This window comes from Erinaceus europaeus, chromosome 12 (assembly GCF_950295315.1).
Source record: "Erinaceus europaeus chromosome 12, mEriEur2.1, whole genome shotgun sequence".
Classification (NCBI taxonomy): domain Eukaryota; kingdom Metazoa; phylum Chordata; class Mammalia; order Eulipotyphla; family Erinaceidae; genus Erinaceus; species Erinaceus europaeus.
Genome location: NC_080173.1, coordinates 48620176 through 48636628, shown reverse-complemented (window position 1 = coordinate 48636628; position 16453 = coordinate 48620176). Strand labels below are relative to the sequence as shown.

Sequence of the window (16453 nt, the reverse complement as noted above, 5' to 3'; positions counted from 1 at the left end):
AACTATCTCTATAAAACCTACTTAATTACTTAAGTGTTTATTACCTAAGACAAACTCTTCACCTCATAAAAGGGGTTTAGGTTGCTTTGTTGTCAAATTAGGACTCCTCAGATTGGCTGTTTGTCACGGCATGGAGAGCTTCCTTTCAGTCTTCAAAAGCCCAGAGTCATTATCTTCTAATCATCATACATCCTGAATGATGGCCTGGTATGCTAGGTATCTCTAAATAACCTTCATATTTTTGCCCACTTTTCAGAGGAAGAGATAAGTTGATTTTTATTGTGTCAGTTCTGGAGAACATTTTATAACAGTTTAGACGTTCTATCTGGAAAACACTTCCAATTAATCTTTGTGTCTCGGGCTGAATTCAAATGGATGGATGAGGGTCGACAAGATAACTCACCTGAGAGGGTCTCAGCTTTAAGCCCAGTACCTGCCACACAGGGAGAAGCTTTGGTCCTGTGGTGTCTTTCTTTCTCCCTCTTAGAATCTATCCATCTATCTATCTATCTATCTATCTATCTATCTATCTATCTATCTATCTATCTATCTATCATCTATCTATCTATCATCAATCTATTTAATATATCTACCATGCTATCACTGGGATTTAGTGTCTGCTAAATGACTCCACTGTTCCCAGCACCGAATTAATTTTTCCTCCTTTTAGTGACGGGGCAAAAAGAGAGAAAAGAGGGGAGGAGAAGGGAGGGAGGAAAGACATCTGTAGTACTGCTTCACTACATGTGAAGCTTCCCCCTGCAGGTGGGAACCAGGGGCTTAAGCCTGAAAGACATGGTAACATGTATGCTCTACCACATGCATCCCCACTCACACCCTCTGCCTTTCTCTTTCTTTTTTAAAATGTGGGTCCAGATTGGTGGAGGTTCAGCAATGACAAACAGTTAGATAAGCTATTTAGAGAAAGGGATTTGGTTTTGTGTAAAGACACATTTTCTTACGGAGCTGGATATCTTGGCAGAGTCTTGTAGATGGGTATTAACCTGAGTGACAGAAAAGAAGCCCTCTGAAAGTCTGTGCGATAGTGACAATTAAGATTATTGATAATCCAAAGACTAGATTATCAGGCCAGTTAGAGACTAAATGTACAATTTCCCAGTGACTTCAATGAAAATTCTGTTCCAAGAAATATTATGAAATCTCTGGTAAATATCACCTTGAGGAAGTAATGTTGTGTTCTTCCAATGGTGGACCTCTCACAGCCTTTAATATGCCAATGGACTCAATGACTTTTATTTATTTGCTTATTTTGGGGGGATTAATGTTTACAGTCAACAGTAAATACAGTAGTTTGTACATGCATAACATTTCTCATTTTTCCACATAACAATACAACCCCCACTAGGTTCCCTGTCATTCTTTTCCAAGACCTGTACTCTCCCCTCACCCCCACCAGAGTTTTTTACTTTAGTGCAATACAGCAACTCCAGTTCAGGTTCTACTTGTGTTTTCTCTTCTGATCTTTTTTTTCAACTTCAGCCTTAGGGTGAGATCATCCCATATTCATCCTTCTGTTTCTGACTTATTTCACTTAACATGATTTATTTTTAGTAAAGAGAGCTTATAGTTTTCTCTACAATTACTTTAGCTTGCTATCATTTTTGTTTGTTTCCTTTCATAGACTAGCTTCACAGAATAGATTTCAATGGAATATGCTTAAGGAGACTCCCAGATTATAGCTAAACCTTAGTGCTAAAATTATTTAAAGAAATAAACATGAAGCAGTATAATATTTAAATTTACTTTGCAGTGTGAAAAATGTTAAACTGGCAGTTTAGAAAAATCTTACTGGGGGGAGGCACTGGGTGGTGGTACACCTGGCTGAGCATATATGTTACAGTGCCCAAGGGCATGGGTCCAAGCTCCAGGTCCACACCCGCAGGGGGAAAACTTCACAAATGGTGAGGCAGTGCTAAAGGTCTCTCTCTTTTTCCTTTTCTTTTTTATATTATTATTTATTTTCCCTTTTGTTGCCCTTGTTTTTTATTGTTGTTGCAGTTATTATTGTTGTTGAAGTCATCGTTGTTAGGTAGGACAGAGAGAAACGGAGAAAGGAGGGGAAGAGAGAGGGGTAGATAAAGATAGACACCTGCAGACCTGCATCACCACCTGTGAAGTGATCCCCCTGTAGGTGGGGAGCTGGGGGTTTGAACCGGGATCCTTATGCCAGTCCTTGTGCTTTGTGCCACCTGCGCTTAACCCACTGCGCTACCGCCCGACCCCCTTCTCTCTCCTTTTCTGTTTCCCCTTTCCTATCAATTTCCGGCTATCTCTATCCAATAACTAAATAAATATAATTAAACTTTTTTAAAAAATAAAGAAAAATCTTACTTTGGAACATCTTTAAAGGGAATTGGTGAGACATTATAGACTTTGGGAAGATATTTTTCAAAGCAGAGATAGAAGATCTTGCTGACTTAGAGATCATCCAAGGATTATATTTAGAACTCATATTTACTCATAGATAAGAAAGAATCTGAGCCCCCAAACTCTTATCTGGGGTGCCAGCATGGAGGGGGGGTCAATGATTATTACTGAGTGTAGAACCTGCAGAGGATGAACACGTAGAAGACCAAGATAAAGAAGATTTGGAAGGTTCCAGCAAATGTGCTTACTACCAAGTTTCTGAACTGAAAAAAGAAAAGCTAACTTTTATGTGTGTTAGTCACAGTTTGCTGTGAGCCTCGTATGCACCTCCATCCACCTCTCAATGATTCCGTGGATTTCTGGGTCGCTGCTGGGAGAACCCGCCCATGGTAGTACTTCCCAGGTCAGCAGGAATGTCAGTGTGTGAAGCTTCACACTATGGCAACCCAGTTTTCTTTAAGCCTGATGGAGCATTTCATCCCTTCACAAAAGCTGGATATAAGAAGCTTTTCAGTTTGTCATACTAATAAACATGACTGTAAATAAGAAAAAAAAAGTCTTTATTTCCTGAGTTTGCATGGTATTTGTATTGTAATAATAGAAATTGGAAGAAGGAGTGATTGTCATCAGGGCAGCCACTAACACCAACTCTTTCATGGAAGATGTGAAATTTTCTCTTTTGCTTAGCAAGTGAACAAAGGATTCTGGGTTTGGATTAAGTAGACTTAAAGGATTTTTCCCAGCACCATCATAATATTTTCTTTTGTGTGTTTTGCTATTGTTAAACTGACTGAACTTTTACCAGTTTATCAGCCTGCCCTGAAAATCACACTTGAATATAATTTCTTTTAAACAGGAATAATGTCATTTTGCCATTTAAGGAGAGTCGATTCTGTCTACAGGTGCGTAGGAGTAAGTAAGCTGAGAAGGCATTTTTTTTCTTCCCTGTCTCTTGTAAACATAAATGAGCCCACTACAACATGCCAGGGCAGATCTTACAACTCTTAGGCAAATAACACACTCAATATTTCAAAGGTATTGCTTCGTTCAGCTTTTGCTAGATAGAATAGTTGCGTATTTTTCTAAGCTTTTAGTCTAACTCCTTTGTACTTTTAATAATCTCTTTTTTTTTCTCTGTGAACTATTTAGCATCTATTTAACTTGTAACTTAAATTTTTATTTTAAATCAGGTATCTTTTTCTACTGGTTAGACAAATCTGGCTGCCCTATTTAAGTCACCACTGATTTTCTAAAGCCTTCAGTAATACTTAAAATTTAAATTAAGAGTATTAAAGGCTCATCCAGTTTAATATTAGCTGACTTTATAACTTTAAAATATATCTGAGTTGCTAGCTTACTAAATAGATAGCTGGTTAGATAATGAGAGCAAACTCTTATATGGTATTTGCTGTGTAACAGATATACTTGTAAGAGCTCTTCATCTATAATCATTTAATTATTACCATAATCTTAGGATGTTAGTTTGAAAACTATCTTGTTTTACAATAAAGAAACCAAGGAATAATCAGGAACATGGAAAAAAAAAAAAAAAAAAAGATGGTGAAATCAGTTGGGATCTGAAGCATGGCTATTTGACTCCAGAGCCTGTGCTCAGAATAATTGTCATACACTAACTCATAATTTCTCCATAATCTATTAATACATATTCCAAGAGAAAATGAATTAACTTGGCTCATTTAAACATGTTTTTGTTATTCACCTGCTATTTGCTTTATACTGTGCTAGGAAATTTGGGGCATTCAGAGATGAACAGGACATAGGTGTACTCTCAAATATTTTAGACTCTGCTGGAGTTCGTGGGCACAAAATTTTTGAGAACAAGACAATGGAGAAGGAAAAACATTTCTTCTGTAGAAAATAGTAGCAATAAATGCACAGAAGTGAATAGCGAATAAATTGGCATTAGGAACCAATGAATAGAGGACTAAGTCTAGATTACAACCGTACTTGAATTCCAGGATGATGCATTTGAACTTTTTTAGGCTGATCATTGACAGCCACTGACATGTATTCTTTTGTGTGTGTGTGTGTGTGTGTGTGTGTGTGTGTGTATGCACACACTTTAAAATATTTTAATAGCTACTTTTCAATCTAGTGTACTCTGTCTGTGTTCTGAAAAAAGGGCCAAGATCTTCACTACATTGCCAAAGGGCTCATAACTCAAAGATATCATTTCCCTTACTATTCTGTACTTTCTAATTTTCTTTCCTATAGAGTTCAGTTTGACCAAATTTAGGACCAGAGTGAATTACTGAAAGAGACTCTGTAGTGGCTTCGTTTCCAATATCCACATCTTCACTGCTCTTACTTTTCCAACTTGAGTTTGTGCTAAAGGAGATAACTACATAGCTCTGATTATTGAGGTTTTATTATTATTATTATTATTATTAATTTTAAAAGTTTATTAGTTATTTAATAATGACTGACAAGATTGTTGGATAAGAGTGTTACAATTCCATATAATTCCCACCACCAGAGTTCTGTATCCCACCCCCTCCACTGGAAGTCTCCCTATCCTTTATCCCTCTGAGAGTATGGACCAAAGATCTTTATGGGGTATAGAAGATGGAAGGTCTGGTTTCTGTAATTGCTTTTCTGCCTGACATGGACATTGACAAGTAAATCCATACTCCCAGCCTGTTTTATCTTCCCCTAGTGAGGGAGAGCTGGAGAGGTGGGGTTCCAGGGCACATTGGTGAGGTCATCTGACCAGGGAAGTCAGGTTGGTATCATGGTAGCAGCTACAAATTATTTAATAATCAGGAACATAAAGGTAGGAGTATAGCAGATGAGATTTAGGGTCTTCATGTTGGAAGAGGCTATGTATTCTTTCAAAACAGGGAAGTTATTCTATTACTGCCCCTCAATTTGTTAACTATGGCCTATATTACTATTATATTGATAGAATGTTTCAGAAATTAATCACATAATGCACTAATGTGGTTCACACATTGTCTGGGATACAGTAAGAGCTCAGTATATTATTCTAATAGTTGTTTATTCATAAACACTGAGGGAAATGGGTTATTTTTATGCTGATTACAAGTGTCCTTTTGTCAAAATGGGGTAATGTATGGCAAATCTCGGCATTTAGCTTTCTAGCATGTCATATCTTGAACATTTTTTGTTTGTCTTCACAATGACTATAACTATTAGCCTTATGACTTACTTTGCTGGAACCCTGTATAGTTTTTAGGGAAAAAATAAACACTTCTCTAGAACTTTCTGTCTTCTTGCCTTTCTGTTGAGGCTATCTTAATAAACATAATTTAGATTTAAACCTCATCAAGCTTACTCAGAGGAGGCTGAAATGTGGCTATCAGCTTAAGTACTGAATGTCACCACTCTGTATTTGTCATTAATATGTGTAACATCTTGTCATATATAAATCTAGTAATACATAATTGGGACAGGTCATAGTCATAGATAGTCACCTTCAGGGGAAATTTGGTTTCATGGTCAGATGAAAAGAGCATGAGAAGAAAGAATATGAGAAAAATACATGAGAGAAAAATTCAGCCAAATATTAAAATATTTTTTTAAATTGGGCATAACACTTGTTAGTTTCAGGTGTATAATTATTTAATATTGTCATGCACTGGAGTAATCACCATTATAAGTGTAGCTATCATCCTGTTATGATTTTAAAGGTGCAAGTAAGTTGCATAAAGAAGGACAAACCACCTAAAGCTTGTAAAATGTTATCCTGGTAAGAACTCTTTCTATTTTTCTCAGCTCCTCCCACCTCCTTCGTATATGAGATGGTTATTCTTCCAGGAGTCAATCGAGGTTCCTGCTGAAGTGAAGCAGGTGGGTTGAAGAGATGTGACACCATGGCTGAGGAAGGAGTGCTTACTGGTGCACCAGACTCAAGGGACTCAAACTGCACCCCTTTACCCCCTCACCCCCAGTTGGGATCTTCACTTTATAATAAAGCTGCTTCTGCACAAATGTAGACCAAAAATACAGGGAGATTTCTTTTTTTCTTTTTTTTGCTAAGTATTTGAACACACTATGATTGGTTTAGGGCTGGGTAATGTTTTACAGTCTAAGTGTATGTGACAACCAACAAGGGAGAGAGTGAATGTCTTACAACTCAAGTCTGCTCAAACATTGGGCAAAGAGGAGAAACAGAGATCGGTATTTGTAAATGTCCTTAAGCCCCGTCTCACCTAAGAGTGAATACTTGAATAGAGAACAGTAAGAAAAATAATGTGTTTGTTTATTACCTATTATGTGCTATGAATATTATTTTCGATATACATAAGTGGTAGTCACAGAGGATGTTGAGATGTTGGGACCTCCACTTGACAGACAAGATAAAAGTTGAGCTTCTGAGATAAAAGCTACTAGGGTTACTTAAGGTCATAGCCAATCAGCAGGCAGATGGAATTTTCAACTCAGGTCTTTTAATAAAATATTTTCATTTATTTATTTTAGTGAGAGAGATAGAGATAGAGGTAGAGATATAGAGATAGAAACTAAATCATTGCTTAGCTCTGGCTATGGCAGTACTGGGGCTAAAACCTGAGATCTCAGAGCCTCAGTATAAAAGTCTTTTTGTATAACCATTATGGTATCTCCCATTCCCTAACTCAGGCCCTTTTAAAAATGTTTGTTATCAGTGATTTAGCAAAGGAAAAGAAAAGAAGTGCTTAGAAATGAGTAGGAATGGACTAATACTTGGTGTTTGGGACATTATTTTCTCAGTCTCAGAAAAACAATTTTGCTTATCTCTCAAATCCTCAGTCTTATGGCATTCATGTTCTATCTAGTGTGATGAGTCAACATTCTCTCTTGAAGTTTCTCAAAATCCTTTTTACCTTTGTGGTTTCTTTAAATCAGTTTATCCATTGGCACTTGACACAATAATGATGGAAAGCAGGTTCTTTAAGTCAGAGTAATGGTTTTGGTGGAAAGTTAGCAATTAACAAAAAGCCATACTGTCAGTCAGCTGTCCCTAGCACAGCCCATTTTGCATGGAAGGTTTATAGTAGAGATTCTTCGTAACTATAGAGTTAAATGATGGTGAGTCGTCTTGCTAGTTTCTCAGCAGGATTCCACTAGACCTAAAGGACAAGAGAGAAATGAAAAAAATCTGAGAAAAACTTTCCTAAATAATAACATGTTTTCATTTGATCTTAATAAAAAAAAGCCAAATAGTGAGTGTAAAACATAAATTTTCAGGGACTTGGTGGTGGTGCACCTGATTTAACACACTACAATGCACAAAGACCTGGGTTCAAGACCTCAGTCCACACCTGCAGGGGGAAAGCAGTGCTGTAGGTGACTCTCTGTCTCTTTTCCTATCTCTCCCTTCCCTCTTGATATATGGATGTCTCTATCAATTAAGTAATGATAATAAAATAAAAGACCAATTTACCTTTAATAGTAATAATAATAAACATAGTTTTACAGCTATTTTAGAATTTGTCAAGCAGGTCTTCTGGTCTCTACTGGAAGGAGCTCAAAAAAAATAACAACAAAAATAGAAACATAAGTTTTCAAAGGTAATAAGAATACAATAGTTCCAGTCAGGAGAAAAGAACCATACCCATTATTTGAACTAAGTGAATATCATATGATGAATTTTTCATGAAATGTTTAGTTATATCTAACTAAAAGGTAAAGAGAGAACTCTAAACATCACAAAACAGAGCTACAGGAAATTCTAGTTTCTTTGAAAGAGAGAAAGGAGTTAAGAATTAGAAATGTGTAGAGAGGGTTTACTTTGCACAGCAAAAACTCAGATGTCTCAACATTGGCTGATTCTGGTGACCCTGAGGAGGACTCAGTGAAGCTGGTACTAAAGAGCTGAAAAAACGACAGAGGCTTTGGTGCTGCTATTAGATAGATCTGCAGCTACTGAAGCGTTAAAGGGGTGGTAATTCTGGAAACCACTAACACACAGGAAACCACAATGAAGGAGAGGGAAGGAAAACCGAAGACAAGTGTTTTCTTCCTTCCTTGCTGCTCTCTTCTTTCTCCTCTTTAGCCCTCTAGTGGGAAGGTTTAGCAGAACTACTGGCGAAGGTGTTGGTAGCTTTGCTGTGCACAGCTTCATGAAAGTTGAATAAGTGGGGGCCAGGCGGTAGCGCAGCCGCTTAAGTGCAGGGGCACAAAGCACGAGGACCAGTATAAGGATCCCTGCTAGAGGTCCCATCTCCCCACCTTCAGGGGAACGCCTCACAGGTGGTGAAACAGTTCTGCAGTTGTCTTTCCTTCTCTCCCACCTCTGTCTTCCTGTCCTCTCTCAATTTCTCTCTGTACTATTCAACTGTTGGTATGCATGAGACCCCTTCTGTTTCATTTGGTTTAAATCCCCCCTGCTTAACAGTATTCTATTTACATAACCACTTCATTCTATTTACATAACCGCTGTTAACAAGCACCACCTTCCCTCCAGGGCATTTGTGGTTCAGTGATAGGATTCTCGCCTGCTCTGCCCCCTCCTTGTCACACTCTGATTTTCACCAGTCACTTTTCTCTCCACCCTCTCTATGTCACATCCTGTTTCCACCCTACTTGGCAATTATATATAAAGACAGCATTGTGAGTTTTACGGTACCTTTAGTTTAGCTTAGCTCGGCTTAGATTGTGCTGCGTCCTGCATGAATAAAGAGATACTACCTACAGCTCAACCATGAGTCCCTGGTCATCTGTTACCCGCCCATGAAGCCAGCCCGGTGGTGAAAACAACATAACCCGTTGAAAAAGACATTCAACGACAGCAATAACAATAATAATAACAACAGCAATAAACAACAAGGGCAACAAAAGGGAAAAATAGCATCCAGGAGCAGTGGATTCCTAGTGCAGGCACCGAAACCCAGTAATGACCCTGGGGGTGGGAGGGTGGTTAAGTAAGTAAGGTAGGGTGTTTGTTGTGTTAGCCTGGGAGAAAATGACTTAACAATGGCACAGAGAATATACTCTGAGGGTAACTGTTTCCAAAATGGTGTTTTGTTTGTTCATTTGCTTTTCTGGCCTATGGTGGTGCTAGGGATCGAATCTAGGAATGCAAAGCCTGAGGCAACAAAATCTTTTTGTAAAACCATTATACTATCACCCCTATTCTAAAAAAATATTTTTAAATCGGGAGAATCTTCCCAAATCTTCCAGTTCTGTAATTTCACTGTTCCTTCATGAGTTTTGGAGTCATAAATAAAAACTAAATCCACCTCTGACTTTAAAAAGGCATTCTGTTTCCTTCTCATTGGAAGATATCAACACGATGTCACTCATATAGTAAACTGATGGGATGTTGTATGGAATGCCAAGATAATGAGAACCGATTGTGTATGGTTTAGCAGAGAACAAGAGAATTAACATGTTCATTAGACAATACTTGGAAGGTTATTGTTAGTCATACCTGTTAAAAGAATGCTTTCTTCAATTTTGCTTTTTCTTCAATTTCTGATTGTCCTTGTAAATGGATAATGTAGAAAAGAGCATTTTTTCATGTCAATAACTGCATACCATGTGTAGGGGCTGTGCTGATTTACTCCACTGAAGATACTCTATCTGAAACATCACCCCCAAGTGGATCTATTACCTAAATTAGTTTATAATAAGTAGTGTTGAGAATGTTATGTTTTCTTGATAATATGCTAAAGAAGGCTGTGCCATGTACATGGCTGGCATCACCAGCATATGACATTTATCACAGGACATAAACTTGAAAGGAATTGTGGTTACTGGAAGTTATTTAAGGAACAATTTGTTGGAAATACATTCTTCTTCTTCTTTTTTAACCTCTTTTTGCTTGTTTCTGTTTGCCTGCTGCATCTTGTCATCTCCCAGACCAGTGCCTCCTGAAGCTGAAAGCTGGTGAACATTTTCATGGCTCCTGCCACATGGCTGGCTAGTCTGTTCTTTCTCTTTTGCTTTTTTTTTTATATCATGGTTTTTAAGAACCTAATAAATCTGCCACATTTATATAATCCTGAAAAAGAGTCATTTTTGTTTCTTTACTTTACAATAAATGAGGAATAAATTATTCTGTTTTTCTGTTTGTTTTTTTTTCCTACCAGAACAACAAGTAAGTTAGATAGTGAGATGTTAGGTATTACTACCTTGTCTTTATCCATGTCATCTCTGGTAACAACACTCTCTTCAAATTTCCCATAAAGATATGCATTATTTTGGTATACATTATTTAAATTATGGTGATGTTTTGTATGATACAGCAAATTCTAACAAAGGGATATTTCAAAGTTAACCCAATTGCCAAATAATGTGATTATAGCAATAACTATCTATTGTCTTCTTAAACCCTAAGACAGCAAGAACCTTCTGCTTTCTCTATAGAGTCTATATTTCCCCCAGTCCTGGAACCTCTAGGGTGGGGCTCATTTTCCTGCATGCTTCTCTCAATTCATACCAAAAGATACTGCATCCGCCAATCCCAACCTAATCAACACAAGGAATACCACCTCAGCATGCTTAACTTCAGACTGTGTCCAGAGATGTCAGGCATGAAATGCCAATAGTTCACCCTCATTACTCAGGTCAGACCTTCCCTTCCATAGTATTCTCTAATTCCATTCCAGGAGGTTCACTTCCTAACAAAGTCCGAAAACCTAGATATAGACCAGGTCCTGTAAGATAGAGCATAATTCACATGTATCCATAAATTAGGGCAAAACATATACCTGAAAGCAAAAATATACAATAGTCTGTAGTGAGTCACTATAAAGCTCATAATGAAATAGAGTATACTTAGACTTACATACCCTCCTTGCCTACTTCCTATTACAGTTCCTCTCACTCACTCCAAAGCTAACTTCATCAAAGCAAGGACTACAAAAGCTGAATAAGGGCAAGAGACTGGCATACTTTAATGGTGACTCTTTAGTCACTATCAGGCCATTTCACCAGCTGGGGTCCTAATCAGGGAGTCCTGAGATTCCCAAACAGACATGATGAGCCTAGACCTTGAATAAATCCCTCTCTCCATTGTTACCAGTTATTTCTATCAGGAACAACACAGTTGACCCCTTTGTGGGCCCTTATAGGACCTTGCCCTCAACTTGGATCAACAATGGTAGAGAATGTTCCATCCTCCAAAAGGAGGCTGGAAAATATACTCTATGCTACACCTGAACAAGTGTCCTGATATTGGGGCAGCTTAGAAGTTCCTACTTATGACCACAGAATGTGAGCTCAGATCTAGAGGGATGCAGAGGTCACATAGGCTCCTAAGCTGAATATGGGCACCAGATCACATCAAATCGATGGGGTTTACAATCAATAATACTTATACACCTTTCTCTTATTTGGGAACTACTTTCTTCCCTGACTAATCTTTCTGGTCCATCTGCAAGCCATGACGTCATTTCCCCAGACAATAATTAATTAGGATCCACCTGCATATCAGACTTCAGACTCAGGCAAAACAAAAACAACAACAACATAACACTAGTATAGCCACAGGCCCTTTGGAATGTAACTAAAATATGCCCACTAGCTATCCACAAAAACAGAGACCCCTCCAACTCTTCATTTGCACTATCCCAGCCTTTAGGCCCATGATTGTTCAACAATATGTTTGGCTTTTTATGTTAACTCTCTTTTCAACCACCAGGTTCAAGATGCTAACATGATATCGACCAGACTTCCCTGGACAGACAACGTCACCAATGTGTTCTGGAGCTCTGCTTCCCCAGAGCCCTTCCCCACTAGGGAAAGAGAGAAACAGGCTGGGAGTATGGATCAACCTGCCCATGTTCAGCAGAGGAGATGAGATATAGAGATTTGGTGGTGGGAATTGAGTGGAGTTGTACCCCTCCTATCCTACAGTTTTGTTAATGTCTCCTTTTTAAAATAAATAAATAAATAAACCCCTGCAAATATGAGTTTATTTATTTTTGCTTGTCACCAGGATTATCACTGGAGCTCTATGTCTGCATGATGAAATCACCTGCTCCTAGTAGTTGTTGTTCTTTTTTAATTTTTTTATTTCATAGGATAGAGAGAAATTGAGAGGGAAGAGGGAGATAAAGAAAGAATATCTCTTCACTGCTCATGAAGCTTTCCCCCTACAAGTAGGGATGAGGGCAAAAATCTATTTATTTTAAACCTCTAGATTTGTAATCATTTCTTATAGTAACCATTAGAAAGCGGTACAATTCCCAGAAGGTCTTGACATAGAAATAAAAAATATTTCAGTAGGCTTCCCATTTATTTTATTCCAGAGATAGCATTAGAATCAGTTAATCTTGATAAAGATGCCTATGGATCAAAACTTTCTGTTTGCCTCTACACTAGAACTCTTTAGAACAAACTTTCAATTCATTTTAATATTTACTGCTCTAGAATTTCAGTGTCTCCATGAAAGTTTGAGTGCTCATCAGTGGTAGTCTCTTCTGCTTTTATACCTAGACTACCACCAGGATTCCACCCTATGAATACATTCCTAAATCTTTGAGGAAAGGTAGTTTTTTCTGGAACCTTGGGAATTTCTTGGGGGTGGGTGGGTGTGCAGTGTGATGTGATAATCTTCCACAAAATTCCTGTCTCCCTAAATATTTGTCTCCCTTCCTCCATCCCTCTTTTCCTTTCTTTCTTTCTTTCTTTCTTTCTTTCTTTCTTTCTTTCTTTCTTTCTTCCTTTCTTTTTTTCTTTCCTTCCATGCCAAACAAGCTCTAAGACTTGGATATAATTTAGTCCACTTTTGAGTTCAAGTTTCTGTCAACAAACCAAATATTTCTTTCTACAAGAATCCTACATCTAGACTCTTTGTTGTGACAATATCAATAAACTAAGAAGTTTTATATTATATGTTCCATCATTTATTCCTTCTTTAATGAAAGAAAGAGTGCAGAAAAGAACCAGATACTGCAATACCAGGGACAGAACGCAAGACCTCAGGTTTCAGAGTTCAATACTTTATCACTGCACCACCGCTCAACCTGCTATTTTCTTTCTTTTGTACCTAGTCTTTTCATTACTTATTTTTTATTCCTTTTCTCCTTTATTTTGTTCTTTTTAATACCCTTTCCATCTCTCTTCCACCATCTATTGCCTGAATCTTTCAATTACTTCTTTCCCTTTTAGTTTTCCATTTATATGTTTATTCTCAATAAAGTTTATTAAAAATTCTCCCCTGACCTAGACAGATAGTTTGCCTGGTAGGGACATGCCTTGCCATGAATATGGCTCAGGTTTAAGCCCTGGCATCATATGTGACTTCTATGAACCAGGGAACACTGTTAATTGTGATCTCGCTCTCTTTCTCTCTCCCTCTCTCTCTCTCTCCCCCTGTGTCTCTCAATTTGAACGAAGAGTCAGTCTGGGAGCAAAGAAATGGCATAAATGAGGCTTTAATTATGAAAAAAAGAGAGAAATAGAAACAAAAAATAACTAAAGGAAGAAATAAATAAAGAAAGAGGGGCCAGGTGGTGGCACACCTGGCTAAGTGCACACATTACAGTGTGGAAGGACCCAGGTTCAAACTCCTGGTCCCCAACTGCAGGGGGGAAGCTTTGCACATAGCTGCTAGCATTAGTTCAGAAGCTCAACTATGTTTTCTAAGTAAGAAGGGTCAGGATGCAGAGGAATTGGGATACCAGCAAGTTGTGCTTCTTTTACCAAGACAGGAAAACATTCTCAGTATCTCATAGCTACTTTCTATTCACATTTCATAGGTCAATCCTTATTCCTCTGTATAGCTATTGGAAAATTTTGTAAGCTAAAATTTTAGTGTTGGGCTATTGGCACCTACAGGAGTAGAACTGTTGAATTGTATGATAAGTATATGCTTAATTTGGTAAACTATACAAATCTGTCTTTGAAAGTGCCTATAATGGTCTAAAAAGATAGCATTATTGTTATGCAAAACAATTTATAATGAGGCTCTGAAGTTCCAGGTTCAATTCCCTGCATCACCATAAACCGTAGCTTTTGATGCAGCCTCCCTTTGGAGAATGGACAGTTTCTACCATTGTTATTCTACATGGAGGGCACTGCTTGCCCACAAGCAGGTTCATAATGTTGTTCCTGATGGATATAACCAGTGATGGTGGAGAGAGGAACCTGTTAGAGATCTAGTCCCATCATATCTATATGGGAATCCAAGGATTCCTTGATTAGGGCCTCAGATGATGGGGTGGCCTGGTAGTGACCAAAAGGGTCACCATTAAAGTGTGCCACTCTCTTGCCCTTATCCAGCTTTTGTAGTCCTTACTTTATCTCACAGGGTTAGACTTAGGGTGACTGAGGAAGGTAAAACAGAAAGTAGGTGAGGAGGGTATCTAGGTTTTTAAACATACTCTTTCCATTTCATTTAGAGTTACTCAAACCTCTTGAAGGAATCATGTTAAGTGAGATAAGTCAGAAACAGAAGGATGAATATGGGATGGTCTCACTGATAGACAGAAGTTGGAAAACAAGATCAGAAGGGAAAACACTAAGCAGAGCTTGGACTGGATTTGGAGTGGGGGTTGAGGGGAGGGTTCAGGTCCTGGAACATGATGGCAGAAGAGGACCTAGTGGGGACTGAATTGTTATGTGGAAAACTGGGAAATGTTATGCATGTGCAAACTATTGTATTTTACTGTCAATGAAAAACCATTAGTCCCCCAATAAAAAAATAATACATTTTTTAAAAGAATTACTCCAACATATCTTTTTGTAAAGCCTTTCTTGGTGCTGACAACTGACTCTCAGAGTGACCAGAGCACTGCTCAGCTCTGGCTTATGATGGTGCTGGCAACTGAACCTAGGAATTCAGAACCTCAGCATAAACTGTTTTAAATAACAATTATGCTGTCTCAGCAGCCCAATAAGGTAGTATTGGCCAGCCAAAACATATCCACAATTTCTAAAAGTATTCCTCTGAATTTGTTAGGAGACAATGTAGAAAGGCTGCCACTATATAGCCCCACTTCCAGACCAGTGGGAGAGTATCTCTTCTTCTGAGTTGTCTGATCAGACGAGTGGGAGAGTATCTCTTCTTCTGAGTTGTCTGATCAGGTCTCTCCCCTGACGCCAGCATGGGGCCTCTCAACTGCTGCTCCAGCCTCCAAGGGACAGTAGCAATGGAGACTCACAGTTGCATTTGGTGACCCTTAGGGGATCCTGTCTTCCCATGAGCATTTTATTTGTTGATAAAACTCAGACTGGAGATGATGCTTCAACTGGCAAACTGACGGGCTGTTATCAGTTGTTCCTGAGTAGTCACAGGCTTTCAGCCCCAGGAATCTCTCCTTAGGTCCTTCTCTGGCCACAAACCACATGTATTTGCATTCACCCATGACATGGTGGGTTCCCAAAATAATCCAAGTCTTGTCTTGCTGTGTTCTCAGGTGATCTGCTTTGTTATTCTTAGTTGACCCGGGAGAGAAGAGAGACACAGCTGCTGCTAGTCTGTAGACCCGCCTCTGGAAGTTCCCTTCCACTGATCCTCCGAAAGTATTGCTACGGCATTATTCTCATGTGGTTTCCTTATTCTGTTTGACCCCTGGACTATCTCTTCATCCCTTGAGTCAACTTAGAATTAAAACTCAGTCTCTTTACTGGTATTCACAGGAAAACTGAACTGCTGAAAGGAGTGTGTGAGTCTGGTGACACACTGGGCAGAAGTTATGGAGCAATTTTTAAGACTTCCTGAGTAAATCTCATTTCTTTCTCCAGACTATCATTCTGGAGCAAGAGTTATTTCTCTCTTTGTCTCATGTGTAGTTGTTTCACATCCTTCTCTTAAGCCTTTAAAGTTGTCAGCATTCATGTCCTGTGTGGACACACTTATTATAAGTTGGACTGTCAAGGCACATTGACCACAGAGGTATCTATACCAGAATTCCCCTTCCTCCTCCTTTATTTTTTATATTTATTTATTTATTCCCTTTTGTTGCCCTTGTTGTTTTATTGTTGTAGTTATTATTATTGTTGTTGTCATTGTTGGATAGGACAGAGAAATGGAGGAAGGATGGAAAACAGAGAGGGGGAGAGAAAGACAGACACCTGCAGACCTGCTTCACTGCCTGTGAAGCGACTCCCCTGCAGTTGGGGAGCTGGGTGCTGGAACCCGGATCCTTATGCA

At 38.6% G+C, this 16453-nt stretch overlaps 1 long non-coding RNA gene and 1 other non-coding gene across 2 annotated transcripts; both read left to right on the top strand.

The window, feature by feature from the left end:
- The first annotated feature begins 108 nt into the window (after positions 1-108).
- LOC132541931 (uncharacterized) lies at positions 109-6375 on the top strand. Its single transcript, XR_009553042.1, has 3 exons — positions 109-216; positions 2687-2926; positions 6145-6375. It is a non-coding gene; the product is annotated as an uncharacterized LOC132541931 (long non-coding RNA).
- Positions 6376-7816: 1441 nt separating this feature from the next.
- On the top strand, positions 7817-7880 carry LOC132542280 (U7 small nuclear RNA). The gene has a single exon (XR_009553377.1). It is a non-coding gene; the product is annotated as a U7 small nuclear RNA (small nuclear RNA).
- Positions 7881-16453: the final 8573 nt, after the last annotated feature.